The following is a 25,319-nucleotide window of genomic DNA, read 5'->3' on the forward strand; positions in this document are numbered from 1 at the left end:
GGGAGGAAGAAAGGAAGGAAGGGAAAGAAAGAAAGAAAGAAAGAAAGAAAGAGAAAGAAAGAGAAAGAAAGAAAGAAAGAAAGAAAGAAAGAAAGAAAGAAAGAAAGAAAGGAAGGAAGGAAGGAAGGAAGGAAGGAAGGAAGGAAGGAAGGAAGGAAGGAAGGAACATCAACACACTTTCTCTTACTCTGCCTATGAACAAAAATCTCTTTGCCCATGAACATGAAAGAAAGAGAGAGAGAGAGAGAGAGAGAGAGAGCGAAAAGGAGGGAGCGAGAGACAGAAAGGAAGGAAGGAAGGGAAGGAAAAGGAGGCAGAGGGACAAAAAGAGGGAGAAAAGAGAGAAAGAGTGATAAAGAGAAAGAAAGAAAGGGAGAGAAAGGGAGAAGAGAAACAAAAAGAGAAAGAGGGAAGGGGGAAGGATCTTGGCTGCGCTCGCTGGTGCACCCGGGGTGGGGTGGGGTGGGGTGAGGCTTCCCACTGGCGCGTGGGGCCGTAGCAGCTCCAGGAATTTCAAAAAAGGTCAGGGGATGAGGGGAAGGGGGACTAGCTGCCTGGGCTCCGCCGGCCGGAGAAAAGCCCCTGCTTTAACCAAAAGAGGACACCATTTATTTTTCACCCCACCTTGCCTACAAAGAATTTTGGGCAGCAAACGTAGTTCTTCCTCAGGAGTGGAGATTTGAACCCACATGTCTAGGGTTGCCAACCTCCAGCTACTTAGAGATAATAAGCAGCACCACAGCTCACTTAATGATATAAAGAGTTATTTTATACAACTTTAAAGGTCAATTTTGAAATAAATCTGTATTAAAATGCAGAAAAGCAATATCATACATTTTATCATACACTTTTGAAACCAACAGAAAGTAACAGCTTAATCAAGAACCATTGAACAGAGTCCAAACATAAACAGGTTATTTTCACCAAAAGGGTATGCACAGAAGTCCTCCAAAAGTAAGATAAGTCCCAAGACTTAGAAGTCAGTCATGGAAGATTCAGGGAATATTGAAGAATAAGAAACAAAATGCCACATCCGGAGTCTGTGTACGTTTCGCAGGTTTGCTTCATCAGTTGTATATTTTAAAAGCACTTTCCCATAGGTATAGAAACCTCAACGTTGTAACCGGGTACAAAGACCTCTGCAAAAAATATATTATCAGGAAAACAATATTTACATAAGGAGCTCAACATAATATCCTGAAACAAGGGACAAAGATAAGAAATAACTCACCAATAATTTGACCAGCGACCCTCACGGGTATCAAACTTCTCTCTGAAGGCTGGTGGGACTTATCTTACTTTTGGAGGACTTCTGTGCATACCCTTTTGGTGAAAATAACCTGTTTATGTTTGGACTCTGTTCAATGGTTCTTGATTAAGCTGTTACTTTCTGTTTGTTTCAAAAGTGTATGATAAAGTGTATGATATTGCTTTTCTGCATTTTAATACAGATTTATTTCAAAATTGACCTTTAAAGTTGTATAAAATAACTCTTTATATCATTAAGTGAGCTGTGGTGCTGCTTATTATCTCTAACTAACGTTATTCAGCATACGTATCAATTACTTAGTTTAACCTCCAGCTACTGGCTGGAGATCTGCTATTACAGCTGATCTCCAGCAGATAGAGATCAGTTCACCTGGAGAAAATGGCCGCTTTGGCAATTGGACTCTATGGCATTGAGGTTCCTCCCCTCCCCAAACCCCGCCCTCCTCAGGCTCCGACCCCAAAACCTCCCGCCGGTGGCGAAGAGGGACCTGGCAACCCTACACATCTCCCACGTCCTAGTCTGACACTCTAACCCAGGGGTGTTGATTGAACTCATTCATTACGAGGACTGGATATGGCATAAATATCACTTGGTCAGGCCGGGCCACGCCTCGCACACCCAGATCGATAGTGGGGGGGGGGGCTGCCTCATGGGCTGGAAAAGAGCTCTCAAGGGGCCGGATCAGGCCTGTGGGCCTTATGTTTGACACCCCTGCTCTAACCACTTCTGCATACAGGCTCTCAGACACCTCGGTTTTGATGTTGGTGGAGGTCGGGCAACCGCAAAGTAAAACGGCCACAAAATCGGGGCCTTGCACAATGCAGAGTAGCAAGATTTGCAATGTTCAGGCATTGATCCTTGTTACTATAAGTGGGCATGAACAAGTGCACTGCCGCATCACACACCTCTTAACTATGAACTGACAGAGAGAAGCGCATCAGAACTGGGGAAATCATTATATCTGAATTGCTTGGCTGGATCAGCCCAAAGTCCATCAGCGTTCTCGTTTCCCAGAAACATGTCAGGAAGCCCACGAGTACGAAATGAAGGTTATGCTGTCACAAGAATCTCTGAGCCAGAAACAGGATGCCCTGGTATAAAATAGGGATGCCAGCCTCCAGGTGGGACCTGGTGATCCCGTGGAATTACAGCTCATCTCAAGACTACAGAGAAGAAGAAGAAGAAGAAGAAGAAGGAGGAGGAGAAGGAGAAGAGGAGGAGGAGGAGAAGACGACAACGAAGAAGAAGAGTTGGCTTTTATATGCTGACTTTCTCTATCTTTTAAGGAGAATCAAACCAGCTTACAATCACCTTCCCTCCCCCTCCCCACAACAGACACCTTGTCAGGTAGATGGGGCTGAGAGAGTTCAGAGATAATTGTGACTAGCCCAAGGTCACCCAGCAGGCTTCAAGTGTAGGAGTGGGGAAACCAACCCGGTTCTCCAGATTAGAGTCTGCCGCTCATGTGGAGGAGTGGGGAATCCTAGTGTATGAAGCTCCATTGAGCCAACTTATCTGCAACAGTAAGACAGACAAATTCAGCAACACGTGGACTGGGGAATCTTCAAGTCAGCATCTCGAGCATCAACCAGCTACGTCACACAGCTGTGGGCCACGGCTGACAGGGTGGGGACACACCTGCCAAACCCTTTGGGGGAGGGGTGCGGTTTGTGTGCCCTTGCGTGGAAATGACCTGCAGACCCCCTGGAGGATAACATGAATGATAATAAGAGTCGAGGGGAGTCAATAAGAATGGTGGGCGAAACAGGAGGGGAAATAGCCAGGGAAAGCTATTTCCAGCAGGTTTATAGATCCAAAAGCAACAGTAAATTGAGGATTTGGCGGACTCGGGCTGTGCTATCAGCGTCAAGAGCTCTGTGTCTGGCCTATTTACCTTCCCCCTGTTTCCTCCTGACATAAGAAGGAAATGCTCTTTGCTCAGCAGCTGTGTGCGGGATCTGTGTTGGGGAGTGTGTTTTTGCCTGCGTACTGACAACGATTCCGATAAAGCAAAAAAACATTAGGAAAACTCCGCTGGGTTGGACCAGAGTGTAAGCAAATGGGTTGCCAATCTCCCGGACTGGTCATGGCAACCCCAGTGGATGCGGGCCACCACCGTTCCAGAAGTGTGCCAAGCTCCGAACGCAATGGGGAAGGCTCCTGTACCATCCAGTGAAACGGCCAAGGAGGGACCATGGGCAGAGACGCCTCTCAGGGAGAACCAGAGGGAATCCATTTTCTCTGACCCAGTCTCCAGAAAGCTGTCATTTTGCAAGAGACGACCAGGCACGCACGCAGTCCTCCCCCACCCATATGCATGATTGATGGCCCATCAAAAAGCATCAAGATAGCCGGAACGAGAACCACTCCCCCAGCTATGCAAAGCGACGCGCCCCAGATCCAGCCATACGTGTCTTTGTCCCAGTGCGTTAATCCCATCTATGAACGACTCCCAGTCCTCCCGGTATTGCGCAAATCAATAGGAATAGAATAGTTTGTCTCAATTGCCCTTTTGCCCCACCCCGGCAGCCGACCATTAGTCTTTTTGTCACCTTTTGTTTCACCCGGGAACCACGAAGGGTAATCCAATCACCCCGCCCCCAGGAAAAAGGTATAACTGGGGTTTCCTGTAGTCCATAAGCTACCTTAGGTTTTCCCCTTGCATACTTGCTGTCACCCTGTCGGTGTGGGCAGCCTGCCCCCTTTTCATTCCTCTCTGCTGCACAGAACCTTGAATGCCCCCCCCCCAGGACCAGGTACAGTATTGCCCGTCTTCAGAGGGCCTGCCACATTGTCAAATGTCTCTATACTACTCTACCATCTTTAATTCCTAGGCTCTGTATGTTGTGTGTGTGTATGTTATTTTTGTATACGTGTGTGAACATATAATTTGAGTAAAATTCTTTTAAACCTAATTCCATTGCTTCTGCCTCATTTTCTGGTCAAGTATGGACTCTAGTATACAAAGGTTGCATCCCTGCTTAAGTTATGTTCAGTGCAGGTTATTGAATGCTAATTCCCCCATATAATAATTCGTAATCGGGCATTTTGGCTAACAAGATGCCCTGAGGGGCTGTGGCTCAGAGGTGGAGCCTCTGCTTGGCATGCAGAAGGTCCCAGGTTCAATCCCTGGCATCTCCAGTTAAAGGGACTAGGCAGGCAGGTGATGTTAAACTTCTTTGGTTAATGGGACAGTCAAGAGGGCCCCTCCCTGGGATCTTAGTTCCTGGGCAGGAACGTATGGGAGAAGACATGTAGAGCTTTGATGTTAGTATCTGCATAAGGTTGCCAGCTCCGGGTTGGGAAATACCTGGAGATTTTGGGGGCAGAGCCTGAGAAGGGCGGGGTTTGGAGAGGGGAGGGACTTCAATGCCATAGAGTCCAATTGCCAAAGCAGAAAAAGAAGGAAAAAAGGAGGGGGAGAAACCTCTGATAGAAGACAGGAAAAAAATGTGCAAAGCACCAGAGGTTACAAGGCATTTATCTAATAACTTGTAGCTGCTCCAAAGTTTTACAAAATAGTAGTAACAACAAAGTTTCAAATAAATTGCAAAACATGTATTACAGTATACAAATAATTAGCAAACACAAACAGCAAAAGTGTTGATAACATAACACAAAACCACAACAGTGACAAGTCTGCCAGCTGGTATCCCGTTTCGATATCCTTCCTTGGACTGTAACTGTAGCTATCATCAGAAATGAAGTAATTATCCTTTATGACTCATAAGTAATATGGGACAATTGCCAAAGCGGCCATTTTCTCCAGGGGAACTGATCTCTTTCGGCTGGAGATCACTCGTAATAACAGGAGATCTCCACCCCGTACCTGGAGGTTGATAGAGAAACCTGACACCTCTGTGTTCAATGTAAGGAAGCCGATCAAAAATAAATACAGATCGGTAAAAATACCATTGACCGTCTATATTGTGTCTCACAACTCAGTTCTTATACTAGCCTAACATAAATGATGCACAATGCACAATGGATACTCCCAATGTAACATCAGAGAGTCCATAAGTGATCTTAATAGGTATCACAAAAGTCCAAAAATAATCCTCCAGGGTATTACTCCAATAGCCTCTTCTTAGTTCAGCAGGAGAGTGTGCATGTCACCAGGATAACGGTGACTATTCTCGAGAACTCGTTTCGAATCCCAAGCTTCTTCCTCAGTTCCTCAGCAGAGAATGCTCCTTCAGCGTGATTAATTGTCCGACATACAGTCAATTCAGTTTACGGACCGATTGCCATGTTCCACCGCGGGATACAAAATTGCACACTGTTGTGCACACTCTCCTGCTAAACTAAGAAGAGGATATTGGAGTAATACCCTGGAGTATTATTTTTGGACTTTTGTGATACCTACGAGGATCACTTATGGATTGTCTGATGTTACATTGGGAGTATTCTTTGTGCATTGTGCATCATTATGTTGGCAACCCCAAATCTGAGGCATAAGTGTTTTGCGCACCTTTGGGCTACTTTCTGGAGCCAGCTGCTTTCTCCAAAAGGCCCACGGTGTGTCCTTCACCCTTTCCCCCAGCCGCATTAATGCGGGGTGGCGTCCAGAAGCCCTTTGCTCTGTTGGGGGACATTTCCCGAGAAGATGCAGCTCTCGCATCGAGGGGGTGGGGGAAGACATGCAGCGAGTAGCACCCCTGAGACAAAAGGGCACAGTTCGCTGGAAGTCCCTCTCTGCTTTGAGAACAAATTATCATCTGGGTCTGACACAGCGCTTGCGGGCTCACGCCACCACAAACACGATAATGAAGTGTCCTCATCAGAGACGGAGAGTACCCCGTCTCCCTCCCCTCGCTTCCTTGGCCTCTGCTGTGCTATGAACATATGCTAATGCATGGCCTTTAGTTCCCCCTCCCCAAATCTTTTCCCTTTTATTTTGCAACTTCCCAGCCAGCAAAGGACCATTTCTGCCCCTCTACATGAAGCTACACGGCTGATTGAATATCAAACATCTATTTATCTGACTACAGAGGGAAAGAGGCATTGATGCTGTGAGTAGTTTGGGGGGCGGCGGCGGCAGATCGAGAACGTTCTCTCCCCTCCCTCCCCGCCAAACCCACTGATCTCATCAGGACACAACTAGGGAGAAACAACAGGCTCTTAAATAAAGGCTGGCTTTGTCTGGGGAACCTTCTCTAAGTGCTTAAAAGCTTCCCAGTTGGGTCATTAGAGAGACGAGCCAAGAGAGAATGTGAGTCTTTTGCACCAAAAATCCACAATCTTCATCTGTCTCTACATTTTTTTTTACCCTACGCTTCCTCGAAGGAACTCACAGGGGCATATATGGCTAGGGTTGCCAACCTCCAGGTACTAGCTGGAGATCTCCTGCTATTACCACTGATCTCCAGCCAACAGGTGTCAGTTCCCCTGGAGAAAATGGCCGCTTTGGCCATTGGACTGTATGGCATTGAAGTCCCCTCCCCTCCCCAAATCCCGCCCTCCACAGGCTCCGTCCCAAAAACCTCCAGGTATTTCCCAACCTGGAGCTGGCAACCCTATATGTGGCTTTTAATCCAGATTTTGTCTTCCCCACAACCTTATGAGGTAGGTTAGGCTGAAGGGGGGAAGCAACCGGCCTAGCTTTACAAACTCTGGGTTGGGAAATTCCTGGAGATTTGGGGATAGAGTAGGGTTGCCAGGTCCCTCTTCGCCACCAGCGGGAGGTTTTTTGGGGCGGTGCCTGAGGAGGGCGGGGTTTGGGGGGGACTTCAATGCCACAGAGGGACTTCAGTTGCCAAAGCGACCATTTTCTCCTGGTGAACTGATCTCTATCGGCTGGGGATCAGTGGTAATAGCAGGAGATCTCCAGCTAGTACCTGGAGGTTGGCAACCCTAAGATGGAGCCTTGAGAGAGTATGGTTGCCAGTATGGTTGCCAGTATGGTTGGGAAATTCCTGGAGATTTTGGGGGTGGAGCGTGAGGAGGGCAGGATTTGGGGAGGGGAGGGACTTCAGTGGGGTATCATGCCATAGAGTCTACCTTCCAAAGCGACCATTTTCTCCAGGGAAACTGATCTCTGTCACCTGGAGATCAGTTGTAATAGGGAGATCGCCAGCCACCACCTGGAGGTTGGAAACCCTGCCTGGAGACCAGTTGTAATAGAGGGAGATCTCCAGCTACCACCTGGAGATTAGTATAGGAGCGAAGAACATTTACAAACAAGGTGCAATTTATATAAGCTACTGAGATACCTATATCCATACAATGTACAAACACAAGTAACCACACTAGGTATCTCAGTAGCTTATATAAATTGCACCTTGTTTGTAAATGTTCTTCGCTCCTATACTATTTTCCTAACCTTTGGTATCAGTATAGAGGTGCCTGTTTCTCCACCACCTGGAGATTGGCAACCCTAGAGAGGAGGTACCTCAGTGAGGTATAATACCCTAGAGTCTACCCTTCAAAACAGCCATTTTCTCCAGGGGAGCTGCTGTCTATTGTCTGGAGATCAGTTGTAACTCTGAGAGCCCCAGGTACCACCTGGAGGTTGGCATCCCTAGCAATGACCCTAAACCTAAAAGGTTTTTAGGGCAGAGCCTGAGGACGGTGGGGTTTGGGGAGGGGAGGGACTTCAATGCCACAGAGTCCAATGGCCAAAGTGGCCATATTCTCCAGGTGAACTGATCTCTATCAGCTGGAGATCAGTTGTAATAGCAGGAGATCTCCAGCTGGTACCTGGAGGTTGGTAACCCTAAGGGGAACCAATCTCCATAATCTGGAGATCAGTTGTGATTTCAGGAGAACTCCAGGGCTCACCCGGAGGATGGCAACCCTAGCAACAATTGACAGAGGGAATCATTTGTGTACATAATGACCGGACATCATGAGCCAGCTGCAAATCAAACCCCCCCTTTCCTATAGATGCAGCGACAGCTGCTTTTTCTCCCACCCACCCCCCATATATATTTTGCAATTTTCTTCTCTATTGATTTTCAATCGTAGGCAGAGAAAACAAGACAGCCCAGGATAAAATCTTAACAGCCGGTCAGCGGAAAAATAATCGTGGCAATTAGCAACCGGTTCAGACAGGGCAGTTAATGAGACGGGAGTCTTGCGTCAGGAGGAGTCAATTACCTCCTACCTACACCACTGTGGCTGCCTCTCCCCGCCCCCCCTTGTGGACCAAGAACAATTAGATTATCTCCTAACGCAGGAAGGGCACTCTCTGGCCGCTTAGAGCTCAGATCGATATTCGAATTGCAGCCTGCCATTCCGGCTGTTGTAGGGTTGCCAGCCTCCCGGCGGGGCCTGGAGATCATCCCATTTCTCCCTCTTGTGATACCAGAACGTGGGGTCGTCTGCTGAAGCTGGAGGGTGAGAGATTCAAAACAGATGAAAGGAAGTCTTTCTTCACACAAAGCATAGTTGAATTGTGGAACTCCCTGCCACAGGATGGGGTGACGGCTGCCAACTTGGAGGGCTTTAAGAGGGGAGTGGACATGTTCATGGAGGAGAGGGCTATTCATGGCTACTAGTCAAAATGGATACTAGTCATGATGCATCCCTGTTCTCTCCAGGATCAGAGGAGCAGGCCGTTTCTATGAGGTGCTGTGGAACACAGGCAGGATGGTGCTGCTGCACTCGTCTTGTTTGTGGGCTTCCTGGAGGCACCTGGTTGGCCGCTGTGTGAACAGACTGCTGGACTTGATGGGCCTGGGTCTGATCCAGCAGGGCTTTCCTTATGTTCTTATGAAGGACAGGGCTATCAATGGCTACTAGTCAAAATGGATACTAGTCATAATGCATACCTATTCTCTCCAGGATCAGAGGAGCAGGCCTATTGTTATATTAGGTGCTGTGGAACGCAGGCAGGATGGTGCTGCTGCGGTGGTCTTGCTTGTGGGCTTCCTAGAGGCACCTGGTTGGCCGCTGTGTGAACAGACTGCTGGACTCGATGGGCCTGGGTCTGATCCAGCAGGGCTATTCTTCTGTTCTTATCCCAAATTACAACACAGGGTTGCCAGGTTGAGTTGTGCCCTGATGGATTCTGGGGCTCTGGGCAAAAGTCATGGCTGCCCCTCCCAACCCCCTCTGTGCAAGTATAAAATGCCCAATTGTCACAATGCAGCCCCTTCAAAATACGCTTTGCCTAGGTAGGATGTCACATTATGTTAACCCGACTGAGGACGTGTGTTCATCATTTTTTTTTGGGGGGGGGGAAACAATTACAGCCGACAAATAGTGCTAGCGAGATCAATCGTGCGTGAGTGTCCTTAAAAAACAACAACCCTACGAACCCAAGTGGAATAGCGTATTTAGAACGGACAAGTAGGTATCGTAAACTAGTTGTTGTGATTTTTTTACCATCCAAGAAAACAAGTAGATGAAAACACTCTCTGATTTTTCATAGACACTGGGTGATGTATTTGGTGGATTCATCAGTAGGTCATATATTATATTACCAGCCATTGGCCGACCCCACAGCGTGGGGCCCTATGTAACTGCTCAGGCGAAGAAGAAGAAGAAGAAGAAGAAGAAGAAGAAGAAGAAGAAGAAGAAGAAGAAGAAGAAGAAGAAGAAGAAGAAGAAGAAGAAGAAGAAGAAGAAGAAGAAGAAGAAGAAGAAGAAGAAGAAGAAGAAGAAGAAGAAGAAGAAGAAGAAGAAGAAGAAGAAGAAGAAGAAGAAGAAGAAGAAGAAGAAGAAGAAGAAGAAGAAGAAGAAGAAGAAGAAGAAGAAGAAGAAGAAGAAGAAGAAGAAGAAGAAGAAGAAGAAGAAGAAGAAGAAGAAGAAGAAGAAGAAGAAGAAGTAGTAGTAGTAGTAGTAGTAGTAGTAGTAGTAGTATTGTGTTCTGTTTTGGGCACCACAATTTAAGAAAGATGTAGACAAGCTGGAACGTGTCCAGAGGAGGGAAACAAAGGCAGCTATGACAGTCTCACTAGCCGAACGATAATATAAGGCAGTAAATGGCGGGAGATTATACATCAACAGCATACACAGACAGAGTCAACTTTCCCAGGAGCAGTATTCCCAGGCCTTGGTATGTGTGGTCGGCCTTGAGGCTAGACAGTACAGTACCGACACAGAAACAATACTGAAACCGAGATAGCAGCCTGACAGGTGAGGGGTCTGGAGACCAAGTCCTATGAGGAAAGGCTGAAGGAGCTGGGTGTGTTTAGCCTGAAGAGGAGATGACTGAGAGGTGATATGATAACCATCTTCAAGTACGTGAAGGGCTGTCATAGAGAGGATGGTGCCAAGTTGTTTTCTGTTGCCCCAGAAGGTCGGACCAGAACCAACAGGTTAAATTAAATCAGAAGTTTCCATCTAGACATTAGGAAGAATTTTCTAAGAGAGCGTTTCCTTAGCGGAACAGGCTTCCTCGGGAGGTGGTGAGCTCTCCTTCCCTGGAGGTATTTCAGCAGAGGCTAGATGGCCATCTGTCAGTAATCCTGATTCTATGGCAGATGATGAGAGGGAGGGCATCTTGGCCATCTTCTGGTCATGGAGTGGGGGTCACTGGGGGTGTGGGGGGGAGAGGTAGTTGTGAAATTCCTGCATTGTGCAAGGGGTTGGACTAGATGACCCTGGTGGTCCCTTCCAACTCTATGATTCTATGACGAAGAAGAGTTGGTTTTTATATGCCGACTTTCTCTACCACTTAAGGAAGAATCAAACCGGCTTACAATCACCTTCCCTTCCCCTCCTCACAACAGATACCTTGTGAGGTAGGTGAGGCTGAGAGAAGTGTGACTAGCCCAAGGTCACCCAGCAGGCTTCATGTGGAGGAGTGGGGAATCAAACCCAGTTCTCCAGATTAGCGTCCGCCGCTCATGGGGAGGAGTGGGAAATCAAACCCGGTTCTCCAGATTAGAGTCCGCCGCTCCAAACCACTGCTCTTGACCACTTCACCTTTGCACCACAGGTAAAACTGCCCCTGATCCCACCTTCTCTCGGATTCTCTTTGCTAACTCCTTCCAGTTTCTGGGCTTCTGGCCTCTCTTTCCTTGTCTTTCTGCAGGCCTTTGTCATGAGTCAGCCTGCAGAGAGTCAGCCTGCAGAGACCTCCTCTGATGAAGAGGAGGTAGAGGCCAGAATAGAGGATCAGCCAAAGTCAGGAGATGACTCACCATGTCTGCAGCCTGCCAACTCAAGGACTCCAGTTGGACCTGACACCTTGCAACATGCAGTGTCTCCAGAGGCCTCGCCAGGGCCACTGGAGCAGAGAAGAAAACAGGTCCGTCTGGCAATGCAGCAGAGACGGCAGAGTGCTAGGCTGAAGGCTTTACAGAGGAGCCTCCCCAGTAGCAGTGATGAGGAAGAGCAGGGCTGAAGCACCACCTGTGAACTCAGCCTCATCAGCATCAGCTGGCTGCTACAGCAGCAGGGGAAGGGATTTAAGCCATCTGTTAGGCTTGGCTGTTGTGCAAGCAACTTGTCACCAACCTCCTTGAGTACCTGCCTTGTTTCCCTGCGATCCATTGGATTCCTGGTATCCTGACTTCTTGGACTGGCTCTGACTAACGCTTTGGACTTCCCTTGCCTGTATTGATATCTCGGACTCTGCCTTCACCGTGAATGACCTTGGACTGTTCTCCAGACTACGCTTACAGCCCTCGCTCCTCGCCGGTACCACGACAGCCTTCTTCATCGAAAGCGTTTCGGAATTCAGCCACCTTCCCTCCTGGCCTGGCCCCTTCCTTCTCTCCTAGCACCTCTCTTTCGAGAGAGTCCCAAATCGGCCCTTTCCCCGTTTCTTTTAACTTCCCGCACGTCACCATCGTGAGCTGTTTTGTTCTGCTCTATTTTCACCGCCGGGCCTTCTGATTCATTCCCGCTTAGAAACGACGGGTGCCAAAATGACGTCGAAAAACTTGACAGGGAATATTTGGAAACAGTGAAGGGCGCAAAAAAGAAAAAGAAAAGAAAGGCTTGTGGTTTCAATTTGCGCGAGGGAGAAGGGGGGGAAAATCAAAACGAGGAGCGAAACAGGCCAAATTCAACTGGATTTTTATCTCACAGCTAAGGTTACCAGCTCTGGGTTGGGAAATAGTAGATTTTTGGGGCACAACCTGAGGAGGGTGGGCTTTTGGGGAGGGGGGACCTTCAATGCCATAGAGTCCAATTGCCAAAGGGACCATTTTCTCCAGGGGAACTGATCTCTATCAGCTGGAGATCAGTTGTAATAGCAGGAGGTCTCCAGCTACTACCTGGAGGTTAGAAAATCTGCAACGGAGTCTCAGTACAAAAGTAGCAAAAAATTCTTGTTGGTGCTTACACATGTAACATCAACAATACAAGTGTGAAAGATACATATAAGAACAATCAAAGTTATATACAGTATGTACAATCTAAGTAAGGTGCAGTCTCAGTGCACCAATTGCCATGTTCTTTCAAGTAAATGTTGTATTTTCTTCAAAAAGTCCGATAGTAGGTACTATCCCAAAAGCACACTTCCCAAAAAGTGTGCTTTTGGGATAGTACCTGCTATTGGACTTTTTGAGGAAATTCAACATTTACTTGAAATAACATGGCAATTGGTGCATTGAGACTGCACCTTACTTAGATTGTACATACTGTATATAACTTTGATTGTTCTTATATGTATCTTTCACTCTTGTATTGTTGATGTTACATGTGTAAGCACCAACAAGAATTTTTTGCTACTTTTGTACTGGAGACTCTGTTGCAGATTTTCTCACCATTGGTATTGGCACGGAGGTGCCTATTTTGTATTGTAACTACCTGGAGGTTGGCAACCCTACTTCCAGCCAAGTTCAGTTGTTGATTCAGTATTACCTGTTGATTTCTACTGGTGGCAGAGTCCTTTAAAGGCGCTAGGGTTGCCAAGTAAGGGTTGGGAAATTCCTGGAGATTTGAGGGTGGAGCAATGGGAGGGTGGGGTTGCGGAGGGCAGGGGCAGTGGCTCACTGGTAGAGCATCTGCTTGGCATACAAAAGGTCCCAGGTTTCAATCCCCGGCATCTCCAGTTAAAGGGACTAGGCAAGTAGGTGATGTGAAAGACCCCTGCCTGAGACCCTGGAGAGCCGCTGTCAGTCTGAGTAGACAAGACTGACTTGGTTAGACCAAGAGGCTGTGGCTCAGTGGTAGAGCATCTGCTTGGCATGCAGAAGGTCCCAGGTTCAATCCCCGGCATCTCCAGTTAAAAGGACCAGGCAGGTAGGTGATGTGAAAGACCCCTGCCTGAGACCCTGGAGAGCCGCTGTCGGTCTGAGTAGACAAGACTGACTTGGTTAGACCAAGAGGCTGTGGCTCAGTGGTAGAGCATCTGCTTGGCATGCAGAAGGTCCCAGGTTCAATCCCCGGCATCTCCAGTTAAAGGGACCAGGCAGGTAGGTGATGTGAAAGACCCCTGCCTGAGACCCTGGAGAGCCGCTGTCGGTCTGAGTAGACAAGACTGACTTGGTTAGACCAAGAGGCTGTGGCTCAGTGGTAGAGCATCTGCTTGGCATGCAGAAGGTCCCAGGTTCAATCCCCGGCATCTCCAGTTAAAGGGACCAGGCAGGTAGGTGATGTGAAAGACCCCTGCCTGAGACCCTGGAGAGCCGCTGCCGGTCTGAGTAGACAAAACTGACTTTGATGGACCGAGGGTCTGATTCAGTAGAAATCAGCTTCATGTGTTCATGCGTGTGACATCAGGGGGGTACAGTGCCAGAGAGACCCTGCTCTAAAGCAGCCATTTTCTCCAAGGGAACTGACAGCTTTCATCTGGAGATTCTAGGAGATCTCCACCCCCTGCCTGGAGGTTGGCAACCCCATATAAGGCACAGAACTCCCCTCCACAAAATGGCAGCTCTAGAAGTTTGCTTTGCACAGCATCAAAACGCAAAGGTGTTTTAGTTCATCTGCTCCCAGTACCATCCCGCCTGCTTTCCACCTTTTGTACACCATGATGTTTCAAAAGCCGAAAACACCAGCCAGGCTGGAGGAGCAACCCCCGGTGATTGATGACAAGGCAGCTGGAGATTTTCAATTTTGCTTTATTAAAGACAGGTGGGAAGTCTCCTGGCTGGGATTTTGCTTCCGCAGGAAGGGGAGCAAACCAGCTGCCTTGGGGGGGGGGGGGGGGAGAAATGTCTAAAACGCATGGTCAGCTCAGTTCCAGCCCCGTTCCAGCCCCGTTCCCTCCCAGTTTCACCCAGGATCAAATCTTCACAAACGGACGGTACCTTATTTACTCTTCTTTCAGCCCTGTATTGAAGCGAAATGAACCCGCCTTTTCCCATTCCTCTTCTGGGAGAAACAGAAACAGAAATAGGGGAAACACAGATGATTGGCATCACTCACAGCCAATCATGAGGCAATTCACAGTGGGTAGCCGTGTTAGTCTGTCTGCAGTAGGAGAAAAGGGCAAGAGTCCAGTAGCACCTTAAATGTGCTAGCTGTATCTAGCTGTATCTGAAGAAGTGAGCTGTGGCTCACGAAAGCTCATACCCTACCAGAAAATATTTTTGTTAGTCTTTAAGGTGCTACTGGACTCTTGCCCATATCTATCTATCTATCTATCTATCTATCTATCTATCTATCTATCTATCTATCTATCTATCTATCTATCTATCTATCCATCCTAATCTAATCTAATCTAATCCAATCCAATCCAATCCATCATGGGATATCTTAATATGATTGACAGCTGTGGCTCTCGAAAGCTCATACCCTACCAGAAAATATTTTTGTTAGTCTTTAAGGTGCTACTGGACTCTTGCCCGTATCTATCTATCTATCTATCTATCTATCTATCTATCTATCTATCTATCTATCTATCTATCTATCTATCAATCTATCTAATCCAATCCAATCCATCATGGGATATCTTAATATGATTGACAGCTGTGGCTCTCGAAAGCTCATACCCTACCAGAAAATATTTTTGTTAGTCTTTAAGGTGCTACTGGACTCTTGCCCGTATCTATCTATCTATCTATCTATCTATCTATCTATCTATCTATCTATCTATCTATCTATCTATCTATCTATCTATCCAATCCAATCCAATCCAATCCAATCCAATCCATCATGGGATATCTTAATATGATTGACAGCTGTGGCTCACGAAAGCTCATACCCTGCCAGAAAATATTTTTGTTAGTCTTTAAGGTGCTACTGGACTCTTGCCCATATCTATCTATCTATCTATCTATCTATCTATCTATCTATCTATCTATCTATCTATCTATCTATCTATCTATCTATCTATCCATCCATCCATCCATCCTAATCTAATCTAATCCAATCCAATCCATCATGGGATATCTTAATATGATTGACAGCTGTGGCTCTCGAAAGCTCATACCCTACCAGAAAATATTTTTGTTAGTCTTTAAGGTGCTACTGGACTCTTGCCCGTATCTATCTATCTATCTATCTATCTATCTATCTATCTATCTATCTATCTATCTATCTATCTATCTATCTATCTATCCATCCATCCATCCATCCTAATCTAATCTAATCTAATCCAATCCAATCCATCATGGGATATCTTAATATGATTGACAGCTGTGGCTCTCGAAAGCTCATACCCTACCAGAAAATATTTTTGTTAGTCTTTAAGGTGCTACTGGACTCTTGCCCGTATCTATCTATCTATCTATCTATCTATCTATCTATCTATCTATCTATCTATCTATCTATCTATCAATCTATCTAATCCAATCCAATCCATCATGGGATATCTTAATATGATTGACAGCTGTGGCTCTCGAAAGCTCATACCCTACCAGAAAATATTTTTGTTAGTCTTTAAGGTGCTACTGGACTCTTGCCCGTATCTATCTATCTATCTATCTATCTATCTATCTATCTATCTATCTATCTATCTATCTATCTATCTATCTATCTATCAAATCCAATCCAATCCAATCCAATCCAATCCAATCCAATCCAATCCATCATGGGATATCTTAATATGATTGACAGCTGTGGCTCACGAAAGCTCATACCCTGCCAGAAAATATTTTTGTTAGTCTTTAAGGTGCTCCTGGACTCTTGCCCTTTTCTAATCATGAGGCAGTTTGTGAAGAGGCAGGAATTCAACTGTTTCCTGCCTGCTGCTACTTGGGAGCTTTTTCTGAGAAAAAGAAAGTCTTTTTTAAAACGAGGCTTGGATTCCCCCTCCTTCTTTCAGGTAGCTCCATTTTTTGTTTTTTTAGTTCTTAAAATGCTTTTAAAATTACAAGCGGGGTGGGGGAGCCTCCATTAGTAAATTCGAAAGGACCAATCACCAGGAGCTGGTGGGGGAGGGCTTACTCAGCTGGAACCCACATTTTCTGTTTACGTGGATCCATTTGCACACAGTTTAGTCCCTGCTCATTCCAGGTAATGTGGGTTCATTTGATCCTGGGTGGAACGGGGCTGGAACTGTGCTAAGTGACCATGCGTTTTAGACCTAAATGTTTCCCCATACTTTCTGCAAGGAAAAAAAATACACTCAGCTCCCAATTCGAATTGTCTTTGTTTTGGGCGCCCATCCAGATCATGGGATCAAATATATAGGGATACGGAAACTTTGCATGAGAGTTGGCAAGGGTTACCTGTCTGCAACAGCTAGGGTTACCAGTCTCAAGATGGGACCTGGAGTTCTCCTGGGATTACAATTCATCTCCAAAGTATGGGCCTTAGGGTTGCCAGGTCCCTCTTCGCCACCGGCGGGAGGTTTTGGGGGCAGAGCCTGAGGAGGGCTGGGTTTGGGAAGGGGAGGGACTTCAATGCCATAGAGTCCAACTGCCAAAGCGGCCGTTTTCTCCCGGTGAACTGATCTCTGTCGGCTGGAGATGAGTCGTAAGAGCAGGAGATCTCCAGCTAGTACCTGGAGGTTGGCAACTCCAATGGGTCTCCTTTCTCCAGTGGCTAGGATTGCCAGCCTCCATAGGGTTGCCACCCTCCAGGTAATAAATGCAAGCACTGATGGCTACTTAGCATATTAACTTACACTTTATCTATTTAAAAAAAACAAACCTATTTAAAAAAACAAACCTTTTCACCTTAAGGAATTTTGCCTTTTATTCTTTTGAAATAAGAAGATCTCCTGCTATTACAACTGATCTCCAGCTGACAGAGATCAATGCACCTGGTGAAAACGGCCGCTTTGGCCATTGGACTCTATGGCATTGAAGTCCCTCTCCTCCCCAAACCCCACCAACCTCAGGCTCCGCCCCAAAAACCTCCCACTGGTGGCGAAGGGGAACCCGGCAACCCTGCCAGTGACGGATCTACTATGAAACTAATGAAGCTTAAGCTTCAGGGCCGCTAATACTGGAGGGGCCCTCAAGCAACATTTTTTTTAATTGAGTGATTTTTTCAACAAAATCGTTGGAGTTTTTTTTTAAGCATTTGTTATTAAAATCAGGCTCTTCTAGTGACAGAATCGTAAGTCAGTGGGTTGAAGTATTTAATATTGACCTTAGAATATGCTCCAATTCCCATTTCAAATGGCCTCAAAATGTCCCTGTAATTGGTCAAATTTCAAAATTTTCTCGGGGGCTTGCAATAGGGTGGCCAACTCCCAGCTGGTGGCTGGAGATCTCCTAGGATTACAACTGATCTCCAGGTGACAGAGATCAGTTCACCTGGAGAAAATGGCTGCTTTGGAAGGTAGACTCTATGGCATGATACCCCACTGAAGTCTCTCCCCTCTGGAAACCCCACCCTCCACAGGCTCCACCTCCAAAAATCTCCTGGTATTTTGCAACCCAGAGCTGGCAACCCTGCGAGGTTGGCAAGCCTCGCCCTGCCTCCCAAACCTCCCAGGGATTGCCAGCACAGGGTTGGCAACCCTGAGGAAATTTAATTATGGATCAGCATGGTGTAGTTAGTTAAGAGTACTATTTCATTGGATATTCCTTGATGTTGACATATGCCATTAGTGCCTTTTTTCAGAAACCTCCAGGTAGTAGCAGGAGATCTCCCGCTATTACAATTGTTCTCCAGGTGATATAAATCAGTTCCCCTGGAGAAAATGGCTGCTTTGGCAACTGGACTCTATGGCACTGAAGTCCCTCCCCTCCCCAAATCCCGCCCTCCTCAGGCTCCGCCCCACAAACCTCCCGCCGGTTGTGAAGAGGGACCTGGCAACCCTACCTTCCTCACAGGGTTGTTGTTGTGACGATGAAATGGAGAGGAGCGGACCGTCAAAGTGGCCAAGAGTTTCTTGGAGGACAGGCGGGATAAAAATGTACCTGCCTAGCTAGTTCTCCCAGCATTAGCAAAGCATATCCTCCCCTCCCCTCTTTTTGCAGGAACCCTGCCAAATATTTATTTACCTAGGGAAGCTGCTCATGTTCCTTCCAATCCGGATCATCCCTTCGATGAGACAATAGCTCCTTTCACGTTCGAACGCCGACCACGTTCCACGCCGGCTTTGTGCCGCTCCGTCATCTCCTGGCTCTTGCGACGGGCTAAACTCTCCCCTCCGCTGTGCAGAAAGAATTTAATCCTGGCTTTTTTTGCCTGCTAATCCCAAAATTTTAATCATCATCATAAAGGGGAAGAGGAGATTGGGGAGGGCGGGAGGGGGGGGATTTACCTGCGCAAGAGTCCAAAGTTGGGAAGAGGGCACCAATTTGCCAGGTGTCGGTTTCGTAGGAGCGTCTTATTCCATGCTAATTGCTCAGTTACAGAAGGGGGTTCCAGGCAGAAGCAATTTCAGTTTCTTGATGTTTCTCCACTGCTTGTCCTATGATTCTTTCCCCATCCCAACTACACAGGAGGTGGGTAGGGTTGCCAACCTCCAGGTACTAGCTGGAGATCTCCTGCTATTACAACTGATCTCCAGCCGATAGAGATCAGTTCACCTGGAGAAAATGGCCGCTTTGGCCATTGGACTCTATGGCATTGAAGTCCCTCCCCTCCCCAAACCCCGACCCTCCTCAGGCTCCGTCCCCTAAACCTCCTGCCGGTGGTGAAGAGGGACCCGGCAACTCTAGGAATGGGGGCCTTGGGACATCTCAGCGCTGGACAAATTGGGCACCTCTGACCCAACACAGCTAGGGCAGCTAACTCCAAGATGGGAAAATCCTGGAGATTTAGGAGTGGCGGCTCGGAGGAGAGAGACCTCAGCACGGTATGGAGTCCACCCTGCATAGCTGCCCTTTCCTCCAGGGGGATTGATCTCTCTGGGTCTCTCCCAGTATCAGTCAAGCAATTTCTCCTGCTGCCGTCAGTGAAAGTGGAAAAGGGCAGGAAAGGTCATTTATGCATGGGAGTTTTACCTGAGGTTCGTTGCCGGCTGGACCCACGCTTTCCAGTTGGGAATCTCTGCACCTTACCTTTTACCTTTCCTTTTATCCCTTAGAAGCTCCTTGATCAATTGATCTTGAGCAGCATATATCTAGTGTTGGAGGGATATAAGGACTGAAACAAATCTTGCCACTGACAATGTAGCCTTGGGGTCCCTGTCGCTTAGTAAAAAAGGCATTATGTCAGTCACAGAGGCATTGGATTTGTATATTAAAAGGGAGGAAATATAGTGCGACCGAAGTTCCTCGTAAAAGCGGCATTCCCAAAGGGCATGGGCTAATGAGTCAATAGAGCCAGAAGAGCAAGGGCAGATCCTGTCTGAGTATGGGATATTCAGGATTCTGCCCTGCATTACCATAGAAGGGTTAGCATTCAATCTAGCCAAGCAAAAAGCTCTACAGAGACGAGGAGTTGTCAGATAATATGTATAGGCCGGCAGACCACGTGGAGGGGGTATTCCGAAGAACTGGGATGAACAGACACGACGAGCACGAAAAGTAGTGCTGTTATAATCGAGCTCTTTAATGCGCTTTTTAATTTTGGCAAAAGCTTCAGTTTTCCCAAGATCTGATAACATATCCTGCGAGAAGCCCAGCAACGCCCGTTTCTCATCTAAGACTTTTTGCCATGAGGATTTGAAAGGGTCATGCTTCAGAGAAGCTAGGAACCCCTCAGTGCTAAAGCACAGTTTAAGGTGTAGTTTAAAGGCGGCCAACCACGCCCTAGCTTCAAGTGACATGAATCTCTGCACCAGCAGTCTCCAAGCTGAAATCAAGTCCCCGCCCCCTTAAATGCTGCTTTGTAATTGGCTTACTTTGCAGTGCTTACTGTGAGAAAAAATTTCCCACCCCCAAACCCAATTGCTGCATTAAAAAAGCATTTTAAGAACAAAAAACAAAAACTGGAGCAATCTGAAAGGAAGGGGGGGGGAGAAATCCAAGCCTCGGTTTCAAAAAGCCTTTCTTTTGCTCAGAAAGAGCCCCCAGGAAGCATTTGAATCCCCGCCTCTTTACACACTGCTTTGTGATTGGCTGTAAGAGAAAGAGATCTTCTGTGTCCAGAGCTTTGCCTTCTGCATGGAGATTTCAGCCAGGCTGCACTCAGGGGAGAGGGAGGAATTGGGTTAACAGAGGAACGGGAAGACCCAGACATTGCAAGGGCTGGCAGCGAGGTCATTTCTAATGGTCGGAAAACTCCAAGGAACAACCGAGTCAGACCCGGTGCGAACTTGAGTCCAAGTAACCATGCTTAAATGACCAAAGAGATTTTGCACAGATCTGATCTCCGCAAGAGAGTCAGCAGGCTGGAAATTCTTCTCCCAGAAAGAGGATCCACCATCCCTAAGCAGAGGTCTTGTCCCACCCCCACCCAGAATAAGGGGGCTTAGCTCCTCCTCTTTGCCAAGCAAGTGAGGGGCAAAGCCCTGCTTCGGCTGAGATAAATAGCAATGCAATGGAATAAATATGATTTCTTTTTCTCTCGGCCCCGTTGTTCCCACAGGCAGGGCATTTCTGTGACATCACGCGCAGCCCAGCCAATAGCAGGAACGTTCCTACTATCAGGACGAATGCCCCCAGTCTCTTTTTACGTTATATTCATCAATATTTTGTCCATAGCTTCACTTCTCTGTTTTTTGGCCCTGATTTTGTCAATTTGTTTGCACTGCGTCTAAATTTGGGGCACTTTTCGAATGGGGGGGGGGTTGTATGATATTTATATGCACCACGTACAAAACATTTTTTTTATTGCTCATTGTTTGGCGTGAATTTACTGCGAGAGTTTTCATCCTGCCTGTTTTGTCTGCTGGTTTGCCCTTTTGGTTCAATAATTTCGTGTCATTTATATGCAAAAGCAGGTATCAGTTTTAATGGTGATATTTGCGTTGGGTTCCTTTAGCATAGTTGGGGCGGGGGAGGGGAGCTGCCGTTTCATTCCAAGCGGAGAGAACTCACGTCAGAAACGGAAATGTTTGGATAAAGACGGGATGGCCACAAAATTCAGCAACATCCCTAATTTATAATTGAATATCCTTTTTGCCACATAAAAATCTATGCAACAGGGACACCCACAGCTACAACTTCTGAACTGTAGGTTTTCAGAAAATGAGAAAACAGTAACTCCCCCCCCCCCGATGATGGCCTGCATTGGCCACACTGTGGCTATTTCTCTCCACCCCACTGTAAACACCATGAGCATCCCTCCCCAACCATCCAGGCTTTCCCCATTGGCCCTCTTCCAAAGCGGTGATGGATAGATCCATCCCTTGCAACAATGGCTTGCGCGGAGAGTCACTGGCTCCCCCTCTCTGCAACGTCACCCACCCTTTGTGACCAACTGTCCTGTCCTCCGCTTGGCTTGCAGACGGCCCTCATTAAAGGGGAGGTGGGAAATTGCTTCCCGTGGTCCAACTTCCGAGACCCGGATCAGCTGTATTATGCCACGTTAATGAACTGCTCATTGTTTCCGTTTCTGCTAATTAGGCTGAAATCTCAGCATTCAAACGCCGCAAATTAACCTGCGCGCCCACGACACTTGGGAGGAAAAAACCCTACAAAAAAAGAGAATGGGAAAGACAGCTGTTTTTGCTGCTGCTGCTGCTGCTTCTTCTTCTTCTTCTTCTTCTTCTTCTGCTTCTTCTTCTTCTTCTTCTTCTTCTTCTTCTTCTTCTTCTTCTTCTTCTTCTTCTTCTTCTTCTTCTTCTTCTTCTGTAAAAGGGGTAAGTAACTATTCCACGGGGGCAGAGCCGGCTGATGACATGCAGCTCACAATCCAGGTCTTTAAGCTCTGCCAATTCTAACACAATCTCTCACTCACTACTTCATTTTAGTGGCTTGGGTAGTTCTTCACCCCCTCCTTATTTGGAAGCTTGTGACAGAATGAGAGGATCAGCGATAGGGGGACGATTAAAATTCCTCAAGCATCATTTCAACGAGATAATAAAGACGGGGCAAACAGGACTGGAGACGTCCAGAAGGCTCCACAGCAATTTCCCTAGATTTGTCACCATGCCTGCCACCTCCCTCTAACTTCCTTGGGTATTTCTCTGGGGCAAAACCCTTCACGTTCGCCTCAGAATCTCTTTTTGAGAAATTTCACTTCAGGGACGGAGCCAAATACGAGTTCAGTAGCAAATGTAAGGCCAACAACATTTTCCAGGACGTCAGCTTTTGTGAGCCAGAATCATGTCGGTGAGTTTTGACTCATGACAGCTCTGGGGGAATGCACTGGTCTTTAAGGAACAACCGAGTTTTGTGCTCGGACTACAGACTAACACAGCTCCCCACCTGGAAATTTGCTTGAGGCTCGTTGCGAAGTTCGATACCACCGAATTTCTCTGCCAAAGGCTCCGTGGTGGATCAAAACTGCTCCTCCATTTGCGGCCTCCCCCCCCCTCATTTTGCTGCCTTTGAAACGATTCTTGAAGAAATATTTAGTTACATAACAGGCTCTGATTCTTTCGAGACGGTACCAGAATGCATAGAATGGCATTGGGGGGGGGGGGGGAAGGATCTGGGGACTGCCGTCAATTACAGGCTGAACATGATTGGGTCCGATGACAGCTTCCAAAAAAGGCAAACAGGATTTTCGGCTGCATTTGTAGAAGCGTAGCGTCCAAGTTGTGAGAAGGAGGAGGAGGAGGAAGAGGAGGAGAAGGAGAGTTGTTTTTTCTATGCTGACTTTCTCTACCACTTAAGGGAGACTCAAACCAGCTTACAATCACCATCCCTTCCCACAACAGACACCCTGTGAGGCCGGTGGGGCTGAGAGAGCTCGAAGAGAGCTGTGACTAGCCCAAGTTCCCCCCCTGGCTTCATGTGGAGGAGTGGGGAAACCACCCTGGTTCACCAGACTAGCTTCCACTGCTCAGGTGGAGGAGTGGGGCATCGAACCCGGTCCTCCAGATTAGAGCCCACAGCTCCAAACCACCGCTCTTTACCACTACGCCACTCTGGTGTAGGAATGGTTCCCCTTTGTTCTGTGCTAGGCAGGCCTTCTTTGGAGTTACGGGTCCAGTTCTGGGTGCTATGCTTTAAGAGGGGACTGGACATGTCACTGGAGGAGAGGGCTATCCATGGCTACTAGTCAAAATGGATACTAGTCATCCCTATTCTCTCCAGGATCAGAGGTGCATGCCTATTATCTTAGGTGCTGTGGAACGCAGGCAGGATTATGCTGCTGCAGCCACCTTGTTTGTGGGGCTTCCTAGAGGCCCCTGGTTGGCCACGGTGTGAACAGACTGCTGGACTTGATGGGCCTTGGTCTGATCCAGCAGGGCTTTTCTTATATTCTTATGTAATGCTGGGAATCTGAAAGACGAGCTTTAGGAGAAACATCTGGCAAGAACAGGCCCTGTGACGTAGGTTAGGTTGAGAGAGTATGACAGGCCCAAGGATACCCAGTGAATTTTCATGGCACAAGTGGGGATTCGAACCCAGGTCTCCCAGATAATACACTCTGAATGTAAGGCCATCTCGTTCCAGACACTTTATAATACATACTTGGGCTGACACTGAATGATTATATTTGTTTATTAAATCATGTGTGCAAAAGATGTCGTATTAAGACCACTGAAGGAGGCCTGAGGGTAGGGTTGCCAGCTCTGGGTTGGGAAATACCTGGAGATTTTTAGGGTGGAGCCTGTGGAGGGAGGGGTTTGGGGACGGGAGGGACTTCAGTGCCATACAGTCCAATTGCCAAAGCGGCCATTTTCTCCAGGGGAACTGATCTCTGTCGCCTGGAGATCAGTTGTAATGGCAGGAGATCTCCAGTTACTACCTGGAGGTTGGCAACCCTACCTGTGAGCCGAAATGTGTTTGGCATGTGGTTTGAATTTATCCAGCCTGTATCTGTCGCCATAGGGGCTTGCTTTTAATATGTTCACAAGCGCTTTATAATAAATACACATGAACTCATGAAGCTGCCTTATACGGAGTCAGACCTTTGGTCCATCAAAGTCAGTACTGTCCACTCAGACCGGCAGCGGCTCCCCAGGGTCTCAGGCAGAGGTCTTTCACATCACCTCCTTGCCTGGTCCCTTTAACTGGAGATGCCGGGGACTGAACCTGGGACCTTCTGCATGCCAAGCAGAGACTCGACCACTGAGCCACAGTGAAATAAATTTCATTGTTTTATTTAGGTCTTGTTTCACCCAACTTTTTGGGTACCCAACTCACCAAGTGTTTTCAGAAGGCGGGTGGAGCCAGGAGGGGCTCTTGCCCAGCAGGGCTTCTGATTGGTCCTGGGAGGTCTGATTGGCTGTGCAGAATGGAAGGATCATTGCTTCAGTGGCAGCTGCTCCCAGTGTTGGTTTTAGTCTCTCACGCTTCCTTCCCATTGTATTTTTTAAAATGAGCCCTCTTCCCCCATGCACTTGGGCTACCTCTGGGTGTGCTCTGCTGTCAATGGCTGCCATTTTGTGGTTGTGCCTGCCATCCTGGGTCAGAATTCCTTTGGTACCGGGGTGGGGGGCATGGCTCAATGGTAGAGCATCTGCTTGGCATGCAGAAGGTCCCAGGTTCAATCCCTGGCATCTCCAATTAAAGGGACCAGGCAAGTAGGCAATGTGGAAGACCTCTGCCTGAGACTGTCTGAGTAGACAATACTGACTTTGATGGACCAAGAGTCTGATGCAGTAGAAGGCAGCTTCATGTGTTCATATGTACCCAGAGGCTCAAAAAGGTTGGGGACCCTTGCTCAAACCACTTCATCACACTGGTGCTCTAAACATGCACAAACCCACGTGAAATATCAAACAGTGATTACATATTCAAAGACATATTGTTGGACGAGATGCCAGAGAAAAAAATTCTGAAGGGTGGAAAGCCGGACA

The sequence above is a fragment of the Euleptes europaea genome, chromosome 2, assembly GCF_029931775.1.
Source record: "Euleptes europaea isolate rEulEur1 chromosome 2, rEulEur1.hap1, whole genome shotgun sequence".
Taxonomy (NCBI): domain Eukaryota; kingdom Metazoa; phylum Chordata; class Lepidosauria; order Squamata; family Sphaerodactylidae; genus Euleptes; species Euleptes europaea.